Genomic DNA, 6306 nt, shown 5'->3' on the forward strand with positions numbered 1-6306 from the left:
GAGCATTTACAATTAATATATGCCTCTGTGTGGCAATTTGGGAGTGGCTGCTGCTGAGTATTTGGGAACCAAGCAGCTCTGAGACAGGAAACTTCCACTTACAGTTAAGAGACACTATGACCATGGAAACTCCTTTTTGTTGTTGTTGTTTGGGTCTTGGTGTTTTGAGACAGGATTTCTCTGTGTAATAGCCCTAGCTATCCCAAATCTTACTTTGTAGACCAGGCTGGCCTCGAACTCACAGAGATCCATCTACCTCTGTCTCCCAAATCTGGGATTAAAGCTGTGTGCCACCATGCCTGACTCTTATAAAGGAAAATATTTAGTTATTTCAGATGTAAAGCACATCGCTCTATGATATGTGCCTTTACTACGTGCTATATGGTACCATGCCTGTAGTGGCCATGCCACTACAAGACAGTAGGCAAGCCGGGAACTAAGCTGGAGACTTAAAAACACATAGACAGAGAGACACAGACACGGGCCATCCTTGATACAAGAATGCCAATGCCCTGTTTATTGTGCTCAGGGGCAGTTTATAAAAGGATCCTTAGCCATGCCCAGCTCTCGGGATCTTTCAGCTGTAGGTCTCATCAGCCTGCCATCAAGGTCTCGTGCTCAGAGCAGCTGCAGGTAAAGAAAGTCAAGGGGCCGGGGATCTGTAGCTCCCAACAGTTCCCTCCTTTCTATATAATTAGACCAGGCTTGTCTTGGGTTGCAGAAGTACATATGTACATCTTACCTGTCATAAAGAACACTTGCCTCAGCTTGCAAGGTCTCTGTCTTAGGTTGACTGTGACAGGCTCCTGCCTTATCTGTCTCTGGCTCACTGGTCTTTCCATAGCCTGCTAACCCATACTGCTCTCGGAGGAAGTCTACTTTCTTGGGCAAATAGTGATTTACATCGCTGCTGCTGCTGCTGCTGCCTGTTGTGGAGGCAGAGCAACAGAAACCCTCCAGCTACAGGAGTTCCTAGCTGTCAACAAGCGTAGGCCCTATGGGAGTGGCTGGACTGGCATGGGCATGGCACAAATATAATGAAAGGAAAGGGAGCAGCCAACTGCATGCTCCAACTGTTCTTATCTATAGGTCAAATTCAAAGAATGCCCTGGCAAAATTATACACGATCCCACATTGGGTTGGGTTCAGGAAATGAAACTCCTGAGAATCATTGCTAACTTTCTTGTAAAGTAATCACAGTCTCCATCACCATTATGAATAATGTGCTCTGGCCATAAATCATAGTACTGGGCCAACATTCGGCACAAAGAGAAGGAAAATTCAGCAAAAATAAAACACAATCTGCCAAATACCTGGGGAGTACTGTACTCCCCCTTTTTTGTTTTATGAATATAGTCTTTGAGAGTTCAGTAAGCCCATTCTACGGCCTGTCCCTGGGGATTGTAAGTAATATTCCTTAAAAAATGCTGGTGTGCCCCCAGCAGGCTTGCAGAGCAACCGCTAGTCCGGCAGAGATAGCTGTGGGTCCCTGCAAGATCCCTAGGGGCCATATGAACAGGCAGCAAGCTCACAGAGCAGCAGGAGCGCGTCCTGGGAGAGTGGCTGGCTGTGGGCAGGCAGGCACATGGCAGGCAGGTAGGAGACAGAGACATGGACATGTAGAATGAGATTGAAATATTTATTCAGGGGGTTATGGAGGAAAAGGGGAGGGAGGCAGAGAGAGAAAGGGAGAGGGAGAAGGAGAGGGAGAGAAAGACAGAAACAGAGCAAAGGGAGAGAGAAAGACAGAAACACGTGTGCACACGCCAAGAGAAAGGAAAGAAAGAGACCAAGATGGCGACAAGAGGTCAGAAGTCACTGGGAGTGGGCGTGACTTGTCCCTTAAAGGGACCAGAGACCAAAAGGAATAACAGTAAAGTATTCCTGTCTTATGAAGGATGTCATAACTGTCACAGAATAATTGAAAGCCTTTTCTGATATTAGCTGGTCCATTCTGGGTTAAATAACTGGAGCCAGTTAAGCTCCTCCTTATCACTTCCAGGGATTTTGCCGAACGCCTAAGACTTTCCAGGTAGGCAGTGTGCAGCACCTCCAGGACAGCCAAATGATAGGGCTGTACAACCCTTTTTGGGAGAAACTCATTCATGCACCCAGAGAAGAAGTCCCTCCTGCCAAAAGACTGCAGAGGGCTGCAAGGCTGTGCAAAAGACCAGCAGAAGCAAAGGGTGGTGATAATCTTCTGCTATGGTCTTCAGGTGTCAGCAGCCTAGGAGACACAGGGCTCAAATCGCCTCTCAAGATTTCAAATACGGGTTTTCTAAGCCAATGAATGTCTCTCAAAAGCTGTCAAAAGTCATTAAGAGTGCGGAGCTGATCTAGTCTAAGAATGATGTTTTGTGGTCAAATCCCAGTCTGTAGGAGCCAACAGCCCAGAAAAGGAAACACAATCTGAACCCTGGAGGGGTGTGTGTGTGTGCAACAACCAAACCTGCAATCCTGCATGCAAATCACATTCCCCCAAGCCTGCAACATAAGCAGCATCCACATAATGAATGACACACAGCTGGGGATGTTGCCCTCGGGGGACTGTAAAACTCTGGAAACAAGATACTTTTGATGCAGCTCTCTGAAATTAACAGAGGGAATACTGAAAGCAAACTTGGATGAGTCCTCAGGATGCAAAGGAACAGTTAAAAGCAGTCCTTGAGGTCAATCACTAGCCATAGGTCTGAGCAATCCTGGTTGTAATGATCCTATAATTTTAACCTGCCTACAGTTCTGCAATAGTGGTCATCTGCCAGATTTCTTTTAGCTTAACAGTGGCCCTCAGAACAAATTTTCCAACCTTATTCTATCCCTGGCAGGCCCCACAATCAACCCTTCCTTGGCAATAGCCTGGATCTCCCTAAGGATCTCCACCCAACAGCCTTCCCCCACCCCCACCAGGGCACTGCCTTACAAAATATCTCTTCCCCACAAACTGAGGGGAAGGTGTTCCAGGATAAATGGTCTAAAAATGTCCTTATGACCTTCCTCATCTTTCCAATCTAAATATTGAGTATTGCATTCTGGAGAACTGGCCATTTGTACCCCCTGCAATGCTGTAGAGGCTGATTGTAGAGACCAGCTGCGGGCCAATGTTTTTTAGCAATCCCAGAAGAATCAGCCCCTGTATCTGGAAGACCTTTGAACTTTTTCCCATTAATTGTTCATGTAAGTGTGGGGCAGTTCTCTAAACTAGAAACCCAAAAAGTGCCAGACTCCTTATTCCCTCATTCTTGCTTTAGGAATGGATTAGTTGAGCGAAACATAGGCAAAAGTATTAATTGATCTATTTCTGCTCCTTGAGGGATGACAAGGACTCCCACCCTGGCTTCAGCACTTGCCGCTGTGGTTGCTGATACTCCTCACTCCCTGTCGGGGCTCCTGGCACTGTCACGTGACTTCACAAAGCTCTGCTCCAGCCGCCTTCTAGCCTGAGCCACACTCGCTCTGGGTCCAAAATGGTGCAGGGAGTAGAGAAGAACTCCAGGAAGCAGGTTTGCCACTCCGGAACTGTGAAAGGGGCCCCACTTAAACAATCTTTTAAGGAATTTGGGCATAGCTTTTTCTCAAACTACTTCCTGCTGATTGGGGGCACTGTATCTTTGGGGGTATCTTTTATTCCTTAAAAATATAATGCTGCTGGTTTGACCCCCAAACGGCCTGCCCAAGATCCCCTGGCAGCCGGCTCACAGAGCAGCCGCGAGCCAGGCAGAGACGGCGGGAGCGGTGCCGATTCCCCGCAGCAAGCGGCAGAGTGGAGGCTCATCCCGGACAGGCTGGTGCTGCCATGCAGCCAGGAGAGTCACCCAAGCGGGTGGGTGGAGATGGCGGATAAAAGGCTTATAGGACGCAGTAAATAGACATAAGGCTGAAAATAAAGCTGAACATTTATTACTTAAAAGAGAAAGAAAGACAGAAACAGAAAAAGGGAGAGAGAAAGGCAGAAAACACGTGTGCACATGCCAAGAGAGGGAACAGAAAGAAAGAAAGATGGCGACGAGAGGTCAGAAGTTGCTGGGAGTGGGCGTGGCTTGCCCCTTAAAGGGACCAGAGACCAAAAGGAATAACAGTATCCACAGCAACACTTCTGGAGATCTCGATGAATCAAACCATGTTAGCCTGGAATGAATCCACAGGTTCTCATCCTCTGTGGAGACAAAAGCAGAACCTCTTTTCCAAAGAAAGCATCAGATCCTGATAACCATATTTTGAAGTCCAGATACCTTTCTTTGCAGTTCCCAGAATCAAATGTCTTTCTCCAGTCAAAAACACAAGAGACAACACAGTAACATACATCTGTACACATTCCATCTTTTTGTGGCTTATAATCTGACTGTCTATACTCTGTCTCTTTAAAGACTTACTCAAACACACATAACACACATACCCATCTTTAATCTACCCTCACCATTCCAGAGGGCGATCTCACTGAGGGCCTCTACTTGTAAAACTCCACCAGTTTGGGGCTGGGGAGATGGCTCAGTGGTTAAGAGCACTGACTGCTCTTCCAGAGGACCCGGGTTCAATTCCCAGCCACCACATGGCAGCTCACAACTGTCTGTAATTCTACTTCCAGGAGACCCAACACTCATGGCAAAACACCAACATACATAAAAAATAAAAAAAAAAAACAAAAAAACTCCACCAGTTCCATTCCTGCACTCTACACACTATATGCTACGGGAACTAGGCTGAAAATTTTAAAACACACACACACAGAGACAGAGACAGACAGACAGATGGGGCCACAGGGACATCCTTGAGACAAGTGGGCCAAGAATGCCCCTTTTCTACATAATTATGGGCTATCTCTCAGGGATCCGTACTTCCTGATCTTGCTGGGAGCCTCCACTTATAAAAAGGCGAAATGGTCCTGTCCTTTTCTATGCCTGTACACATTTCATCTTTTCTATACTCTGTCTCTTTAAAAAACTTACTCTTTTTTTTTTAACCCTGTCTCTTTAAAAAGCTTTGAGGCCTTCAATTCACCCCCTGCCTCCTCTTTATTACCTTCCTGCTGATCAGCCTTTCAGAGGGTGTCCCTCAGAGAACATCCTGCTGTGGTGCCTGCACCACCCAGAACCACTACCCGGCAAGAGCCTGGGGATGAAAAGCACATAGACATCGTATAATCCACCCTCGCCATTCCTAAGGGTGATCTTCTCAGTGCCTTCCTAGTTCCCTATCTCACTGGGAGCCTCCGCTTATAAAAGCCAAAGGTTCCTGTAAAAACTGATGGTCCTGCTCTCTCTTCCTGTAAGCAGCCAGAGGTGACTGACCTGTGAAGATGGTTCGCTACTCTCTTGACCCGGAAAACCCTACAAAATCATTCAAATCGAGAGGATCAAACCTTCGGGTTCACTTTAAGAACACCCGTGAAATGGCCCAGGCCATCAAGGGTATGCATATCCGAAAAGCCACCAAGTATCTGAAAGATGTCAGTTTGAAGAAGCAGTGTGTGCCATTCCGACGGTACAATGGTGGAGTCGGTAGGTGCGCCCAGGCCTAACAGTGGGGCTGGACACAGGGTCGGTGGCCAAAAAAGAGTGCGGAATTTTTGCTGCACATGCTTAAAAATACAGAGAGCAATGCTGAACTGAAGGGCTTAGATGTAGACTCTCTGGTCATTGAGCACATCCAGGTGAACAAAGCACCTAAGATGCGCCGACGAACTTACAGAGCTCATGGCCGGATTAACCCATACATGAGCTCCCCCTGCCACATTGAGATGATCCTCACTGAAAAGGAACAGATTGTTTCAAAGCCAGAAGAGGCGGTTGCACAGAAGAAAAAGATATCCCAGAAGAAACTGAAGAAACGAAAACTTCTGGCATGGGAATAAATTCAACATGAAATAAATGCAGATAAAAGTAAAAAAAAAAACTGATGGTGCTGTAGCTCCTGTGTCAGTACAGGACCAGTTCTCCAGCCAGGAACTAAGCTGGAGACTTAGAAACTCATAGACAGAGACACACAAAGAGAGACACAGACACGGGCCATCCTTGATACAAGAATGCCAATGCCCTGTTTATTGTGCTCAGGGGCAGCTTATAAAAGGATCCTTAGCCATGCCCAGCTCTTGGGATCTTTCAGCTGTAGGTCTCATCAGCCTGCCATCAAGGTCTCGTGCTCAGAGCAGCTGCAGGCAAAAAAAGTCAGGGGGCCAGGGATCTATAACTTCCAACATTTATTTCATCATGGCAGGGAGCATGGTGGTGCTGGAGAAGGAGCTGCTACATGTTGATCCACAGGCACCAGAAGTAGACTGATATACTGGGTGTGGCTTGAGCATATATGAAA

At 46.9% G+C, this 6306-nt stretch overlaps 1 pseudogene; it reads left to right on the forward strand.

Moving 5' to 3' along the window:
* The first annotated feature begins 5287 nt into the window (after nucleotides 1-5287).
* LOC148122432 (large ribosomal subunit protein uL22 pseudogene) lies at nucleotides 5288-5848 on the forward strand (annotated as a pseudogene).
* The last annotated feature ends 458 nt before the right edge of the window (nucleotides 5849-6306 follow it).

This window comes from Myodes glareolus, chromosome 4, assembly GCF_982192425.1.
Source record: "Myodes glareolus chromosome 4, mMyoGla1.1, whole genome shotgun sequence".
NCBI lineage: Eukaryota > Metazoa > Chordata > Mammalia > Rodentia > Cricetidae > Myodes > Myodes glareolus.